This window comes from Brienomyrus brachyistius, unplaced genomic scaffold, assembly GCF_023856365.1.
Source record: "Brienomyrus brachyistius isolate T26 unplaced genomic scaffold, BBRACH_0.4 scaffold27, whole genome shotgun sequence".
In the NCBI taxonomy this organism is placed as follows: domain Eukaryota; kingdom Metazoa; phylum Chordata; class Actinopteri; order Osteoglossiformes; family Mormyridae; genus Brienomyrus; species Brienomyrus brachyistius.
The window spans coordinates 5648817-5667708 of record NW_026042306.1 but is presented as its reverse complement, the minus strand read 5'-3'; positions in this window follow the sequence as shown (position 1 = coordinate 5667708).

The window sequence follows — 18892 nt, the reverse complement described above, 5'->3', positions numbered from 1 at the left end:
CCAGATACACTATATGGACAAATGCTTTGGGACACAGGAGCCAGGCCATGTCCAACATTAATGCCTGACCTCACAAATGCTCTTCTGGATGAATGGAAAAAAAATCCCACAGACACCCTTCAAAATCTTGTCAGCCTTTCAGGAACATTGGCAGCTGTTACAGCTGCAAGGGGGGGACCAACTCCACATTGATGCCTAAGGATTTCATATAATTTCCTGTAGGTATTGTGGCCAGATGTCCCAGTACTTTTGTCCATAGAGTGTAGCTGGAAGACTCAGGTTAGGCTCGGCTGATGTGCTGCAGTGTCGGCTTAGTTAGCAGTGGCTTACAGGAGTTGTGCCAAGTGCGGCTTATGCACGGCAATCAGGGTGTTGGCAAAAAGTAAGAGGACCGATTCATTTATGCTACTATTGGCCCAGTTACGCTCAGGCCTATGGTTGCATATCATAAGGCAATCGGTAAGGGTCCATGAACTACGTTTTCCCGTTTTACAACAACTCTGTACATAAATAAGGAGCCTACCGTCCATTTTGTGTCAATAACATATTTATGCACATTATGATTTTTTATGATGAGGTGTTAAATAAGCTGGCTCCAATTTAGAATGGCTTTCTGTTTTTCAAATATTATGTATAAAATAATAAATTATGTCAATTTTTATTAACATATTAAGATGTTTTGTTATCATATTTATTTTATTTACACTGTAAAAATGTCCATGCTCTTACAAGACAAAGTACTGTATTTTGATTATACTAAGTGTCCATATTATTGCAAATACAGGACTGTTATTTTTTCCCAACTTCGCATGCATTCTGGGTATTGCAAAAGCTGTTGGAGATCACGAGCCTGAAGACATTTTCCGGCTTTACTGTGACAGTCTCCAAACCTGCTGTCAGAAAGAGCATCACCTCTGGGGTAACATGTGTTTCTGTAGATTTATTCATATTATTAGTTGGTCATTAGATAATTATGGTGAACTCTGTTGTTCAATGTATAATATTTAACTGTTAACCCTGCTGAAAAAAACCAACAAAGACCAGCATAGCTGGTAACCAGTATGACCAGCATAATGCATATGATTTTACCAGTATATATTGTATTTTAGTGCCGGGTGACCAGCATCATTAATGAAATATTGCTGGTGGAACAGCTTCAGTTGCAAGTGTGGAAAGAATATTGGACATTGGTAGACCCGGGAGGGGAGGCATATTGGGTCTGTTATGTCTTAGGCAAGAAGAGATTGTCTTGAATACTGCGTGACCTCGCTCCATGATAGCTGCCTGCAGTTAGTTCCACAGACACTGAAGAGAGATCAGAACTTGACAGACAGTGGAGTACAGTGGGGGGGGGGGAGCCTGTTCTGGTAAATTGATCAAAATGGGTGGATTTTACCTTGCTGCAAATGTCAACCAATAGAACTTGATTTCTTGTTGTTTCATGACCAATCAGGACTTAGATGTCCTTATAGGGAATTGGCTATTATAGTCTATCAACTGGTTGCTCTTTGTGCTCGGGGTACCTGGTGCTAGAGTGTGCTGGATTGTTTTTATAAAAGAGAACTCTCTCACCAACTGAGAGGTCTGGAGTTTAATTCTAAGTGGCTCAATTAGAGTTATCAGAGAGGTTGATTCATAATTTTCTTACCACACAAGCAGACCAGAATTAACTATCATAGACCAGCATGTAAACAGTTGAATAGGACTGTTGCCTCAGGGTTGCCAACTCTCCCGCATATGGAATTAAACACAGTCAGGCCCTCACGCTCAAGCAAGAAGTCCTACAGCAAATCTATATTATTCTGTTATAAACCAAAAATTAGATACATTAAAAGCATTGGAGTACAGACTATTTAGGTACTGTAATAAATCTAATAAAGACATGTAAAGGTGTGTGCAGACTTGTCTCAAATTGAAAATCTGCGCAACATTTAAGGTGGACCGGAAAATCCGAATAAGACGCTGCGAATAATAAATAAGACTGGTGTGTGAGTGTGCCCTGCGATGGGCTGGCCGCCCATCCTGGGTTGTTCCCAGCCTCGTGCCCATTGCTTACGGGATAGGCTCCGGACTCCCCGCGACCCAGAAGGATAAGCGGATGGATGGATGGAATAATAAATAAGTTACGTGTGATCCCGCTGCAAATAATAATACGTAATACGTTATTTACATGAATGCGCACACATCCGGAGTGCAGAAAAGGTGGAAGCGTAAGAGCAAGATCCGATGAATGCGGTAGGCAGGGGTCTGAAGTCTCACGCATTAACAGTGAGACACGCGTTTCTCCCATAATCTAATCTATCTTAAAGGTTTTGATGAAACTTGAGAGCCTTGAATAAAATAAGGCAACAATTTGCACCCACATAACTGTTTATTGGAGTAAACTGTTTTTTTTGTGAAATACACCCAATTTAAAGAAAATAGATATTTTAAATATTTAACTGTAAAATGTGGAATTCTACACTGTACTGTTTTTTCGCCATACTACCTTTACCAGCATGCTGTGCAGTTTGTACATTCCCACCGTTAAGGCAGTTTTTTTTCATCTTGGATGGACCAATTACAGTGGAGAAATCCACTTAGCCCGCGAAATCGCGGCGGCGATGCGTCAGTTGCTGGAGTTGTTCTTTTTGGCGGAGATAACGGGTGTGTCGGCAAAGACTTATTTTGTTTGTTTGTTAATATAATCGTGGTTTGCGGTTGGAGTTGTGTACAGCTGGCAAAGTTAAAAATTACCAGGAGGATAATGCTAGCTGACCGGGAGGAGCCAACCGCGGTTAAACTAATTCATCTTGCCGCCCCTCCGAAATTCGGTGAAGAAATTCATTCGAAATCGTAGTCCGGTGTTGGACCCACCAGAGACACTGGATCTAAGACCGGGAGACGGATCCCTCATCGTGCTGCTGTGTGCCATGTGGTCGGCTGTAACCAACCTCGCCATAGGATGTTCCCTATCTACTCATTGGAGGTAGTGGCAGGACACCCGCTCCACCTGTTACAGGCTCCGTGACTGAGAGAAACCATTTGTGAGTAACCTACACCTATACTGATACACGCATACGTGTCGCATCGACAGGTCTGGGTTTGAATGTGGAAGCGCTGTAATATCTGCTGGATTTAATTCCTCCAGAGTTGAACATCATTGTGCACCAACAACGGGCCCCGACGACAAGCTCTTGATTTTAATATATATATATATATATTTTTCTTTTTGGTTGGCAGCGTGACTGATTCATTTGCTTATGTTAAAGTATGAACGGTTAGGGCCAGGATACAATTGACACAACGTATACGCTACTGCGTGCTTAGTGTACGTTTATCTGGAGGATTAAGGGTCATGTCCACCAGGGGGCAGTGCGAGACAACCATCTTGCTCAGCTCCTTCATTTCCGGTGTCACTTTTTTATTTTAATTTTCAGTAAATTACATAACAAACAAGAGTACACACTACAGACCAAGGAGATTAAGTGAAGGTAGAGAGAACAAGAAACAAAATAAAACAAAAAGTTGTCATTACAATACGGCCGGTACATCAGCAGAATAGCAGGGTTACGTAAACAGATTCAACAGACTGAACATAGAGTATGTCCGGATAGCTTTTCTGTTTTTACACTTTGATATAGTTTGAAGATAAATATTTACCTCTACTTTAAATTACTCAAATACAAGGTGTTTCCTCGGTCTCACTTGTTTGTATGAGGTCGTGGCATGAAATGTGTTGGAGAAGCAGTTTTTTTTAGTCCGCAGAAGGGGCGAACGTTATTGCACTACATAAGATTTAGGATTTAAGACGTTTTTGTATTCATCGGTAGGCAAGGTTCTTAATATTTGTGATTTGTTTTTAATTGCATTTTATGCATTACAATTTATGCATTAATTATGCAATTATTTTTCGTTCAGATCATTTCTTTCATATCCATAAAAACTTAGTTGTACATACAATTGCTAACAACAAAAGTCGTTCCAACCTATTGTATTTCCGTAAGATTTATCTTTCATATGTGTAAAGACTTTAAAATTTGAGTTTAGTATGCTACGGCTTCACCCATTGCAGTGCCCAGGGGTACAAAAACAGTGTCCAGACATGTGCTGGGTTGGGCTTGAACAGGCAATCTTTGGGTCAAAAATGACACTGCCAAAACTCCGTAAACAGTGTTTTTGTGTTAGCACCTTATTCAGCTTATGTTCCATACACCTGTGTGAACTAAGCCTCTCTACTCATGGTTCAAAGGTCACCAGTTCAAGCCCACTGTCAGCGCATGTGGGGGCCCTTGAGCAAGGCCCGTGACCCCCATCTCCCTATAGGTGCCACAACTGGTAGCTACCCTTCACAGTCAAGTTTGCTGTCATTCCCCACAGGGATCCTCAAAGTCTGTCTGCTGTTATTTATTACTGTCATGTTTTAAATAACAAAACAGTCAAATAGCATGTTTATCTTCATTTATAATGATTAGATGACATATTTTGCGGTTTTGAATTCTTAGCATGTTTAACTGAAATTTTTAAGTTTTTACACATATGAAAGATAAATCATCTGAACAAAAGAAAGTTGGCACAACTTTTATTGTTTGTAATTCTTAGTATTTAAAACAAAAAATCTGATATTTTTATACATATGAAAGATTCCCAGTCAAAATGTCATATTCACTGATTCAGCTAGAACACATTAGACATTTGTGGTTGTCGGTACAAGCAACAGCAAAATGATCAGTTGTCTTTGTGCACTTAAGGTGAAACCACCGCCAGCAAATGACTCATCCCTGTACTCTGGATCAACCTTACATTTTGACTAGTAGCACAGGGCCCAGTTCTTAGTGTTTGTGTGATTTAGCTTTCACCCTTGCAAGGTAGAGTTTAGAGCTGGGCGGTATAACCAAAGGTTTACAGTATATCATGGTATTTTTCAAAGTTATATCGGTTTGACGTTACACAACTGTATTTTTTTTAAATATAATTTGAGTATGACTGGGCGTTTACCACATTTTACAGGACAAATTTTTGTTTTACGCTTTTGTATTGTTCCCACGTTAATGATATTATTTTATTATTACACATTGCATTAATGATAACAGACGGCTAACATGTTTGTTGGCTAACTGCTTATAGATTTCCTTTTCTTAGAAGGAAAATGCATTGCCTGGTTTTTATTACAAAGGCTTTAATGGGCAAATTACCTCAGTACATATGTAGTTTGCTGACATTCCACACCAATACATACAGAACCCGTTCATCAGTTAAGCTTCTCCTTCAGCCTCCCACCACACTCACAGAACCGAGGAAATCCGCCTTTTTTCTTATGAACCACATGAGTGGAATATATTACAAAATACACTGCTCAAAAAAATTTAAGGAACACTTTTTAATCAGAGTATAGCATCAAGTCTACTAAACTTCTGGGATATTGATCTGGTCAGTTAAGTAGCAGAGGGGGTTGTTTCAGCTGCTTTTGTGTTAATGAAATTAACAACAGGTGCACTAGAGGTGCAACAATGAGACGACCCCCGAAACAGGAATGGGTTAGCAGGTGGAGGCCACTGGCATTTTTCCATCCTCATCTTTTCTGACTCTTTTTCACTACTTTTGCATTTGAGCTACGGTCAGTGTCACTACTGGCAGCATGAGGTGATACCTGGACCCTACAGAGGTTACACAGGTCTTAGTCCAACAAAACGCTGAGCATATTAGCTGTTCTTATAAAGAAAATAAAGTCATTATTATGGCTGCAACTATGGATTATTTTAGTACTCAAGTATTCTATGAATTATTCCATCGCGTAATCGGATAAGAAATACTTTTGTCTTATTAAATAGCAATAGTAACTAGTCTTAAAATTAATAATTCATTGGTTTCCGTTTTAGGAACATTTTTAATGATTGAACTCCATACAACAACTGACAAAAGAACTAAACCCTTTTAGTGCATTTATGTATATACTTGTTTTTTTTTTTTGTTGAAAGAAAACACTCTCTTGAATGCAAAATAAAATAATGTCAAATAAAATTACTGAAAAAAAGGTATACATATGTCTTAAACTAAGGCATAAATTAGAACGGCCTTTACTCTCTGTGTTCTTGTACATTTGTAGTTGGCATAAAAAAGTTCTGACAAGTTTGTATCTCCTGGATGAGGTAGGAATGGTGTGTGCATGTTCATGTGTGTGTAAGTGAAAGTAAGTGAGAGTGTGTGTTTAAGTGTGTTACAGAATGTGTGTGTGTGTAAGCCTTTAAAGGAGCATGTGGCGGTTGGGTAATTCAGCGTCTCAGTTTCACTAGGCCAAGGTTGTTGGGGGAAAGGGGTGGGTGGGTAATTTTTGTATTATATTTATATTATAATTATGTAATATTATTCATATTAATCTAAATCTGCAAAACAATATTACTAAAGCCTTGAAATAGATCTAGTTGAGTACACGCCATGCTCCCCTTTAGACTCACCCCTGTATGCTGCAGATATCACTGAGAAAAAGTGTAACGGCTGCTGTCAGCCTGCAGCAAGTTTCCAAATCTAAATACTGTGTCAAACTAAGCTAACAGTTTATCTGCATACAAACAGCTTCTACTTTAACTTGTATAGCTTCACTATAGCCTTGCTGCTGTGGAACACAGACGGCGGTGGATGGGGGTAGCTGAAAACATCGCTTTTCTTCACATTTCAGCTTGTTGAACAGCTGGTTTGATTAAGGACTCTCGCCAGCTCTTTGCCAGTAAAGGTTTAGTAGCGATTACAAGCACTACTGTTGTTTTCCTTCACTCCACCTGAGTTCACCATCTCTGTAACGGAACCGTCTCTTTGCTGTTAGTGTATAGACATGCTCCAGCTCCATGTTAATTAAATTACGACAGCATCATTTTCACTGCTCTTATGTTATCAATGTTTTTATTGAGGAAAAATAGGGGCTGCTTGAGCTGAGTCTCGTTATACTTTTTTTATTCACACATATGTCTATAAATACATTTCTATTGCAGGTCTATTTTAACCGCGAATGTGAGTGAAACGCTCTCGCTAATCTGGTGTTGGTTCCGCTATGTGGAGTGGATGCATAGACTGGGTGCTTTCTGTTGAGATGTTCAATCATTAACGTTGTGCTATTGTGGTAAGCTAATTCGATTTTACAATGGACACACTGTACTGTATGTTCGCTTTTCTTTTGTTTGAAATGGTGCCAAACTTTAGACATTTTTCATTTTTTTTCTCTGACTTTCCTCGCTATTTTCCCTGTCTTCCTCCATTGCGGCATCAACTCAAACCTGCTTCATGCAAAGCAGCGTAAGCACACTGTGCGACAGTGATAATCCCCCGAGTGAAACACGCTGATCACTAAGCAGTACATAGTCATGCGGTTTACACGAAGCATCGAAGCAAAGAATTTGCATCGAGGATTTTTTGTAATCAAGTAATTTGAGTTACTCGATGAATCGTTGCAGCCCTACGTTGATGTGCTTTTCACCAGTGCAGTGGATTGACACTGAGCGATAGGGGAGCTTCCTCTTTGTATCTTGGCATCTCCTCCTTTGCCTGGTCCTCTGCATTTTTCAATTTCTTTGCCGAACCTGTAGCAGAGTATGACAACACAATAAATAAGTATGAGTAATGTCACAATAGAATATCATTCTGATATAGTGTTTACAGCAATAGGCACTGAGTGACTTTGTCCGACACCCTTTCATCACAGGCTGCTAGTGAATTGTAACTTTTTAAAGCAAACTTAACACGTCTTTCAGAGATGTTTATGATGAAACATTATGGTAGTTATTTTTTCCAGTGACCTTTAAAGTATTATCAAACTAACCTGCAGCATGTGTTTGACCAAGCAGGTCAGCTAGAGAGCAAGAATGCCTTGATCTCTTTGATGTTACTGCAGAGATATCTTCTTGCTGAGGACAATGATTGCCGTCCATGTCTTTTTCTGGCAGCACATTTACATCAGTTTCTGCCTCTTCAATCTCCACTCCTGTCTCACTCTGCTGTGAAACAGCAATGCATCAATATTAGCTTTACAGAATTAGTAAATATAAGATTAGTAAGTATAAAATCCAAATGCCAGTTGAATTAAATTTACCAGACTTTGACTATCATTCACAAGTATTTATGATTTTTAAATATGGATGATTTTTAAATGAATGGATATTTAAAATGTTTTTAGAATGTAAATTGTTGTTTACAGTAGTTAAACAATGCCATAAACTAAAATATACCTGTAGTGCTCCCTTGCCCCTTGCAGCTTCTGCAATAATTCTAGCATACATGTCTTGGCGCTGGTCCTCTATAAGGTCGGGCAGGACTTCAAGCCTTGGATCTACATCTGAAATTCAGTGTGTCAGCAAAGCATTTAAAATATGGCATATTGGCAAGCTGCGCTGCAATGGTCATGTTTGACTATGCTTTTTATGTCCCATACCTCCACTGCCCCTTTCAACAGCTTGGCGATGTTACCGGCAGTATGGTTCTCACGCAATGCCCTTGTCTGCAAAACACTGGAAATCAGTTGCCAGTCCTCATTAATGAGGTGCGACGTGATCGTAATGTAGGATCCAGTGGCTCACAAAGTCCTGCAGAGAGAAGAGATTTTTTTTTTTTTACAGCTTGCGTTACCTCCTCAACTTACCTCCGTCAGTTGTTTGCGAGTTGGGATCACATAGCACTGCTCCAGGGTGTTGACAATGTACCTGAAGCTGGTGTTTTCTGCCACGCTATAGGGGTGCGAATCCTGATAAATAAAAGACACTACCGATTCTGTAATTTTTTGAGTACGAGGCAAGGTGGATGGGAGTTTGCGATATCGAGCGTACTTTGTCTTTTTGTGTTGATAGGCTTCGGTTGTTGCCGTACTGTATCTGGATGGTGCATGATCAAATGAGCTCGTAAATTGGTTGTGTTACCTGAATATTTTACAGAAGCGTGACACAGCGTGCAAATTGCATTTCCTTTATCCAAGTCCATACTACCTGGCTAATTTTTTAAACAGAAGTGTGCCCACACGTCGGCTTTATATGTTGAAGGGGCCGCTCTAATGACAACCGCTCGGTCTGCCATGTTTTGCGATTTCAATCTGCCAGAAATGCCAAGTGGTAATTCAAAATACCTAGCCGTACAGCGACATCTACAGCAGTTGAGATTGTAGCTGTAGGAAATCCCAAAACGTCCGGTTATATTTTCCATGATTCTCCCCCTTGAAGATATCGATTTTTGGAGTAAGAAATCGATGTAGTATATCATGAAAGGAAAATTCGGGATATATTGATGGATCAATTTTCTTTTTGCACAGCCCTACTGTTGACCAGCTTGGCTCATTGATTTTTATGTGCAGCCGAGGAGCAAATATGTTTTGCCGTTTGTGTTTTTTTTTTCCAGATCAGGTTCTGCCTCTGGGATTCTCACCATACCAGACCACCTAGTATGATGACTGCTGCTGTCTCCCTCGGAATTTGATGTGTGCATAGTCATATCACAATTATCCGTGTTGTCCTGTTTTATAGTGACATTAGGGTGAACTTGGGACATATCATGCAACAGGGAGCCATGCATTTTTGACAGTAATGAATCTGGGGCCGGATTTACTGAGTAATCATAAACTTTTGTTCATGGTTTTTTTTTTCTTCCGGATTTGCTCTCACTTCCTCTACGCCTTTTCCGCATTAATGAAAGGCTGTACTCTGTTTTGTGGAGAAACGTAGTCCAGTACTCATTTCCACAGCCAGAATGTGGAAACACTTCCCTATCTGCTAGGCCAGGAGCATGTTGTGCCGCTGGAGGTATTTTGCAGTACGTGGACTGATTTGTTTGATGGACTTTTAACTACGAACACGCCCAAAGATGAATTCAGACTCACCAGGCCCATCTCAACCACAGTCTTTGCTAAGGAGGTCTGTGACATCAATTGATTGACATGGCCCTTGATTCGTCCAACAATGCTCTACAAGGGAATAAATGAAGGTATCTTAACATCCCACAGTGACCCTCTGCTTTATACTGTAATTTTCAGTGGTGCAACGGATCAAAAAACTCACGGTTCGGATCGGATCACAGTTTTAAGTCACGGATTGGATCAATTTTCGGATCAGCGAAAAAAGACAAGACATATTTAACTCTCCATTTATTTATTTAAGTATTTTTTGCTCATTAAAAAACATTCAACTCAAGACTCATTCCACGCAATTATATAAAAACAAATTAAGGTGCAATATGGGGCATGATAATTATTTCAGCCATAACTTTAGACTATTCCTGCTCATACATGCTTGGAACGATCTTGTCACTGAAGTAGGCATGCGACGGGATATCATAATGTGGTTCAAGCATGTTCATCATATGTTTAAAGCCCTTGTTTTGCACAATGGAATATGGCCTCATGTCTGCAGCTATAAACACCCCAATGGCTTTTGTAATAACTTCAGCCCGGTCGGATTGGGCAGCAAAGGACTGCTTAAATGGCGTGGATATCAGCAGTTGTTGCGCAGCCTTCGTCTTAGCTTCTGTCACACCAGGGTGATGTCGTTTCAAATGAGCAGTCATGCCCGACGTGTTGCCAGTCTCATACGTCTTCCTCGTGCCACACTGTCGACAAACTGTAGTGGTTTTATCCACCACCCTTTTCCCATCAATATATTTAACGGGGAAGCCAAAGTGCTCCCACACATGAGATTTAAGTGATGCTGGAGGTTTCTCGAGCTCCTCTGCTCCTCCACTTGGACCGCTGCCACTGGCAATAACTATGGCTTGATAGAATGACCATGTGCACCATACAGTGGAACTTTTTTTTTTTTTTTCTTCGAATTTTCAGATTACGTGCATGCTGAACCGTGGAGAGGGATCGGTTCGGATCACGGATCAACAGTGATCCGTGGCACCACGAGTACTTTCCCAAACCACATCTGGCTCTTTGAAATTCTAAAAGGATGTATGACTGCATGTAGTACAAAGACAGAACCATTGCATCAACGGGAAGTTCCCTCCACTCATTTTGTGATTTTATCATTTTGTTTATGGTCTCACTGATATTGTTTGTGTTTGAATGCTTCCAATTGCTTGGTGTGGAAGGAGACTATGTTGTCACATAAATATGCTTTCAGATGCTGGTGGAAGTATTTGACAAATTCCTCTGACCACCCATTCACAAATTTGGAACATTGTGCCTCAAATTCATCTCTGTTGGCTGAATCAATGAGAGTGTCGATTTGGTCTTTCAGTACCTTCACACCTTCCCTTGTACCACCATGTTTTTTGACCCAGTGCTCAATGTCGTGCATCACATGATTCCTGCAGAAAACTAGGCTAACGTTGGGAAACCTCCTCTTCAAGGCCCCAACAATTCCCTTCCTCTGTCTCCAGTGACAGGCACTTTCTTGAATTTTTTAAAACCTAGTTTCCTCAGAATAAGAACCAGAAACATTTCATGATGTTGCATGAATTTGCGCTCATGCAGCATGAACCCTACAGGAAATACAGGGTCATTAACTAGAAAAGTGCTTGTTATGGCAAGCACACAAACATAAGTCACCCATCTGAAAGGTTGTGTCATAGCTAAGGATTTGAGGGTAGTTGAACGTAATGGCATCCTCCAAGTTGGCGCGTGCGAAATCCAGTATATCAGGCATCCCAGCAAAAACTAGAAGATTGGGAATACTTTGTACCAGACAAAACCTGGAAGCTGGTACGCCAGTTCTGCAAGTGTTTCAAACTGCATTTTGCAATGTATGTACAAATCTGACATATTTACAAAGCACGTTGAAATAAAGCTGAGTGTAATGCCAAAACAAATGTATAAGAAATAATTCATGGCAAATAAATTAAGTTTATGATATTGAATGAAATGTGTCACCATGACCCCAGTCAGTGAAAGTGTGTTCCCTACCCCTAGACCCCAGAGGGTTAAATTCTGATGATGCCTTGTCATACTGAAGTGTCCTAATACGGTAATACCGCTTCATCACTCTGCCACTGTATTTTAAAATGTTGTTATAATTTGACTAGGGCTGCAAGGATTCATCGAGTAACTCGAATAACTCGATTACAAAAGATCCTCGATGCAAATTCTTTGCTTTGATGCTTCGTGTAATCTGCATGACTATGTACTGCTTAGTGATCAGCGTGTTTCACTCGGGGGATTATCACTGTTGCACAGTGTGCTTACGCTGCATTACGTGTAGCAGGTTTGATTTGATGGTGCAGTGGAGGAAGACGGGGAAAATAGCGAGGAAAGTCAGAGAAAAAGATGAAAAATGTCTAAAGTTTGGGACCATTTCAAACAAAAGAAAAGCGAACATACTGTACAGTGTCTCCATTGTAAAATCGAATTAGCTTACCACAATAGCACAATGTCAATGATTGAACATCTCAACAGAAAGCACCCAGTCTATGCATCCACTCCACAAAGCGGAACCAATACCAGATTAGCGAGAGCGTTTCACTCACATTCGCAGCTAAAATAGACCTGCGATAGAAACGTATTTATAGACATATGTGTGAATAAAAAAAAAGTATAACGTGACTCAGCTGAAGCAGCCCCTATTTTTCCTCAATAAAAACATTGATAACATAAGAGCAGTGAAAATGATGCTGTCGTAATTTAATTAACATGGAGCTGGAGCATGTCTATACACTAACAGCAAAGAGACGGTTCTGTTACAGAGATGGTGAACTCAGGTGGAGTGAAGGAAAACAACAGTAATGCTTGTAATCGCTACTAAACCTTTACTGGTAAAGAGCTGGCGAGAGTCCTTAATCAAACCAGCTGTTCAACAAGCTGAAATGTGAAGAAAAGCGATGTTTTCAGCTACCCCCATCCACCGCCGTCTGTGTTCCACAGCAGCAAGGCTATAGTAAAGCTATACAAGTTAAAGTAGAAGCTGTTTGTATGCAGATAAACTGTTAGCTTAGTTTGACACAGTATTTAGATTTGGAAACTTGCTGCAGGCTGACAGCAGCCGTTACACTTTTTCTCAGTGATATCTGCAACATGCAGGGGTGAGTCTAAAGGGGAGCATGGAGTGTACTCAACTAGATCTATTTCAAGGCTTTAGTAATATTGTTTTGCAGATTTAGATTAATATGAATAATATTACATAATTATAATATAAATATAATACAAAAATTACCCACCCACCCCTTTCCCCCAACAACCTTGGCCTAGTGAAACTGAGACGCTGAATTATCCAACCGCCACATGCTCCTTTAAAGGCTTACACACACACACATTCTGTAACACACTTAAACACACACTCTCACTTACTTTCACTTACACACACATGAACATGCACACACCATTCCTACCTCATCCAGGAGATACAATCCTGTCAGAACATTTTTTTATGCCAACTACAAATGTACAAGAACACAGAGAGTAAAGGCCGTTCTAATTTATGCCTTAGTTTAAGACATATGTATACCTTTTTTTCAGTAATTTTATTTGACATTATTTCATTTTGCATTTAAGAAAGTGTGTTCTTGAAAAAAAATTACATATATATACATAAATGCACTAAAATGGTTTAGTTCTTTTGTCAGTTGTTGTATATGGAGTTCAATCACTAAAAATGTTCCTATAAAGGAAACCCATGAGTTCATTCATTTTAAGAGACCTGTCTATTTTTTTCTTTTTCGAATAGTTACTATTGTTTTTTAATAATGCAAAAGTATTTCTTATCCGATTAATCGATGGAATAAACGATAGAATATTCGACTACTAAAATAATCGATAGCTGCAGCCCAAAATTTAACCCTTTCTGTTTCCACTGCATTTGGTCAAATCAAAATTCCATGATTTTCCTCCATTCAGACTCTTATATAGATATACATCATCCCCCTTTGGCTCCAGGGGGGGTTCATTGGGAATTTGTTGTTGTTCGGCATTAACAAGAATGGGCTCAATTTCGTACAGAGTAAACTCTGACTCTATTCGCATGAAAGACATAATTTCTCAGTTCGTTACCACAACTGTAAAATAGTAAAAATTTTATTAATGGAGACTTGAAGTTTCCCAGACAGTTGCAATAACTCTCATGCCTGGTGGTGTAATTCACAAGCTCTGTGCATTAACTGTGCACATTGGCCCTCACTGGTGCCATGCAGCTGTATGCTAAGCTGTTTGTTTTCTTATTTGTTGATCATTCTGCTGTGTGTGTGACCCCATGCAGTATATTTGGTGGGGGGGGGGGTGTAAGGATCGATATAATCTGGTTTATGTGTATGTTAATAGGATACTAAGCTGTTCTGTTTTCCCTCTATACTACATTCACCAGCATGCTGGGCAGTTTGTACATTCCTGCTGTTCAAGATCTTTGTATTATTATTTTGGATGGACCAATTACAATGGAGGTCCAGTACTTGGAGAAGTGTCCATTTTGGCAGAGAAGAAAAACACCCAGTCTGACAGCAAAGACTTCTTGTCTTGTATGTACTTTTTTCTTTTGTTATTTTAATTGTGGTTTGTGGTTGCAATTGTGTGTACCTGGAGTGTTAGAAATTACCAGATGGTTTCTACATGCTGACTAGCAGGGGCCAGCGCCTTTTAAACTGATTCATCTTGTCGCTGCACCCACTGGAGGCACAGGAATTACCTGAGACGGGGAAACTGCTCCCTCATCGCGCTGCTGTGTGCCAAGTGTTTTGGCCATAACTGACCTCGCCATAGATTGTTCTGGAACTCTATTCAGCGGAAACAGCAGCAGGACACTTGTTCTATGCTGCGGAAATGAGTGAAACCAAAATGAGTGAGTAACCTACACCTATACTGATACGCACACATATCTGTGGCATTGGCAAATCTGAGTTTTAAAGTGGATGCAGTGTAGTGTCTGCTGGATTCAGCTCCAGGAACATCACTGTGCACCAACGATGGGCCCCAACGACAAGCACTTGATTTAAACTTTTTTTTCCTGGTTGTTAATGTGAGTGATTCACCTGCTTATGTTAATATGTGAACTGTGGTATACACACGTATTTGGGAATAAGTGGCTATAAGACCAAGACCTACCCACTACTGAGACCATCCGACTGAAATCAGTGTGGGTGGGAGGGTGGGGTGCTGTAACACCCCCTTTTGCATTTTCGCCAATATCTTCTGAATTGTTAGTTCTGGAGTCGAAATTCTTTTTTTTGGTGGCCATGCCCTACCAATGTGCCAGTGGGACTGGTAAGTTCTGCCTACGAAGTATTTCAGCTGATCAGCAAAATTTCATAAAACCTACTTTTGTGAGGTAGTCGTACCTCTTCTAACCGACAGTTGTGATGTCAGACCAGTCAGACCCCTGAGCTGGTTAATAATTGTTAAAAAAAAAACACGCTCAAACATAACCTTAATCACGACAGTTTTAATCAGACAACTAGAATTTGGTGATGCCTAGTCTTCCCATAACCAAATTTGAAGTCCTACATCCCAACACCATTCTGGAGACACAGTAAAAGGTCGGCTGCATTTTGTCAATAGAATGACAAACTACAACTTGTCTGTGCAAAGGACACACATACAGTAGTCATTTTGAAATAATTAAAAAATAAAAATTACATCTTTTTAAGTCAGACTAACACTGTTTAGGGTATGGTATCACAACTAAAAAATTGACCCAAACGATTTTGTTTAATACAGTACTACTGTCTTCATTAGGTATATGTTTTCTCCTTGTGCTCTGCATGCTCAGTGAATTGGGTTTAGTAATGTGTGGATTCATAGGAAAATTGAAAGGACCTCACATTTAATTCTTTGTTTATTAATTTATTTGTTGGGAAGGACGGGACAAGGAGGGCGAGTCTGCACAGCACATCGAGACTCACTTTGTCACTAATTTGCCACCACTCATTTTGTCTTTGTCTCTGTCTGTCAGTCTGTTCCGGTCTGTGTGCATTTCTGCATTTCTTTGCCAAGACAGGACACAGAGACTTGGCACTTTTCTTCCCCATTCTGAAAAGGAAGAAAAAACGCATTCATGAAGAACTCAAACCTATGAAAGCCACCTGTGTGGCGCCGTTAAGGAAGGACCACACTGGCAGAAAAACTGGTTGAATAATGGCCTGGCTGCTGGCTACAAATGCTATGTCGAGCAGTAATGTGGCATTAATGATGAGGGGTGGTGATTTACAGGGGCGGTTCCCCCTTAAACTAAAAAAGTTTTAGGAGATGCCTAGTGTTGGAGGTGAACTGTCTGCTTTTCTGTTTTATGGTGAACTGCCCCTTCATATATACTAGAGGGAGGCTCCGAAAGAACAGTGAGCTGGTTCAAAGCCCTGGCGGCAGCCTACTTGTATTTGATGAGCTAGTTGCCCTGGATCAGTTACGACATCCCATTTGTGATGTGACACACAAAGAGGAGCCAGTTCCTTGGCTGAACTAGGGTAGCGCAAGCTAAATCCCTGGGATCCTTTAAATCCGAGCTAGATAAGATTATAACAACTCTGAGCTGTTAGTTGACTTCTCCCCAAATGAGCTTGACAGGCCGAATGGCCTCCTCTCATTTGTAAATTTATTATGTTCTTATGTAGGTATAAAAATAACTGACCACATGATAAAATGATTTTGTCTAATACAGGACTACAGTCTTCATTAGGTAAATATTTTCCCCTCGCACTTTGTATGGGCAGTAAATTGCCCCTACTTACGTGTGGATTCCTATTAAGAAAAATGCAAGAAATGAACACACATATAGTCAGAATAATTCTCATGTGTCAACTATTGAGTGCAATTCAAATTTTATTGAACAAATCTAATGATTACAGTATTTTTTTGTCAAACTAAACACTTACAATGAACTGTTCCAAATTATTATGCACACCAAAGCTTGCAAGCTGCAAAACACTTTATAAGTTGCAAAGAACTGAAAATTGTCATTTGTTGTGTTTGCAGCATATGTACTGAAATCAAACAGGTCACGTCCCATTTTGACATAGGACCCCTTATTTGATAGCAGCTTCACAAGTCTTGCATCCATTGAACTTGTGTATTTGGACAGTTTCTGCTTGTGAGCACTGGTTAGTGGTGGCCGAATAGAAGGTTTATACACAGTTGCAGTGGAGGACTCTACTGCAGGCACCAGCAGCTTCAAATATCTGTTTGCTGCTACATAATGGCATTTTAGCATGAAAAACACAAACCTATAAAAGGTACTTGTGTGACACTATTAAGGAAGGATCTGACTAGGAGAAAAGCTGGCAGAGTTTAGAAATGTTTAGCGCTGTTTTTCTGGGTAATAAGTGCACATTTTCTTAGAACAAAAAATATAATTTGACATAAGAACATATGAAAATTACGAGTAACACAATAAAAACTAGTATAAATGTCTTCTGTTCTCCAAAAAGTTACTGATATCTACTTGGATAGCTAGATGAACACCACTTCAGTTCCCAAACTTCTCCTCAGTGGCACCCGAACCATTCTATGTATTTATTAAATTTCACCAACAGCTCGCTTAATTAGTTAACTTAATTAGTTAAAAAAGTGAACGAGATATTGGATAGATATATGAGGTGGGCTAGTGGTCAGGTCAAAAAATACATGGGTGTATTGTATGGTTGCTGGAAATAATAGGGTTATTTTAGCAGAGGTTTTGAAATGGCTAAGCTGACGCATTTTGCTAGGCGTAACAGCATAGTTTTACACCAACAGTTATTTGAACATATTTTTTTTTTTTTTTGGGTGCCTATGACTTTTGAACAGTACTGTGTATAATCTACAGTTTACTTGTTTTATATTTCAGTTGATGACATTGCTGCTGCTTTTTCTTGCCTTTAAGGTCCAACGACTATTCTGAGCTCCAAGGTTCATATGGGTGAAGAATGCAAATTCCTGCTTTGGTTACTGACTTATGAAATTGATGCCATGTTTTGTCGTTCCTTGTTCAGCTGCAAATCTGTTTGAGTGAGCTGGACGAAAGTCTGCTGACAATACAGCCTCCCCCTCAGGGCCTGATTTTGGCTGGCCTGGCAGACCTGAGTCGACCCGCTGACAAGCTGAGTACCATCCAGTGTGCAGTACTGACTGCCACAGGTACAGCACTGGAGTGGGGTGCTGCAATTTTGGTACGTTGTGTACGGGGAAAACGAGGCGGGATTTGGCAGAAGTGCAGCACTCCTTAGCTATGTGACCAACCTGTGATAGCTTACCATGGTGGTGAATGGTGCAGGAATTGTTGATATGAGTTTTTATATCAGCCCATCTCTCACCCAGGCTTCATGTGGGCCAGATACTCTCTGGTAATTGCCCTAAAGAACTGGAACCTTTTTACAGTAACATTTGTTGGTGCTTCTGACAGTTTCCAGCTGTTCAGAATCTGGAGGTGAGTAGGCCTCTGCTGCTGAAGCAGAAGGAACAGGAGGCAGCAGCGCAGTACTGAGCTCCAACCTTTCCATCTGGTCCCATAGACTAAAAGGATATCTGGCCACTTGACTCCACTCCCCTCCAACCCTGTCCAAATCTTTAACCGGAAAATATTTGTTTCAGTGCTTAAACATTGGTCCTTAGTACACCCCTCTCCATGTGCAGACTCCAGGCACACAAGGTACTGCCAGGACCAAGAGCAGGATGGGCTTAGCCACAGCTGGCAAAGGCGCCGTCCACCGATGCGCCGGAGTGGGGGGACCTGCAGACGGCGGAGGAGTCGGAGCGGGGGAACCCGCAAGCGCCCCCTCCCCCGAGCCCCAGCCCAGGCAAGAGAGGGCGGACCAGGGGGCAGGGTGGGCGGGACCCGGGCCCTGTGCCCTCTCTCCTTTTGGGACACTGAAAGGTGGGGTTCTGGCCGGGGTCAATCTCTCCGGGGCGAGGGCAGAGGAGTCATTAGGGAGGTCCCCGTGGGATCCCACTCAAGCTCTTCCTCTCCCTCCATCAAGGGAGGAGGAGCGATGATCTGACAGCCTGAGACCTCCTCGGGGACTGGAGCTGGAGCCGAAGCCCCTTTGCGTGGAGCCA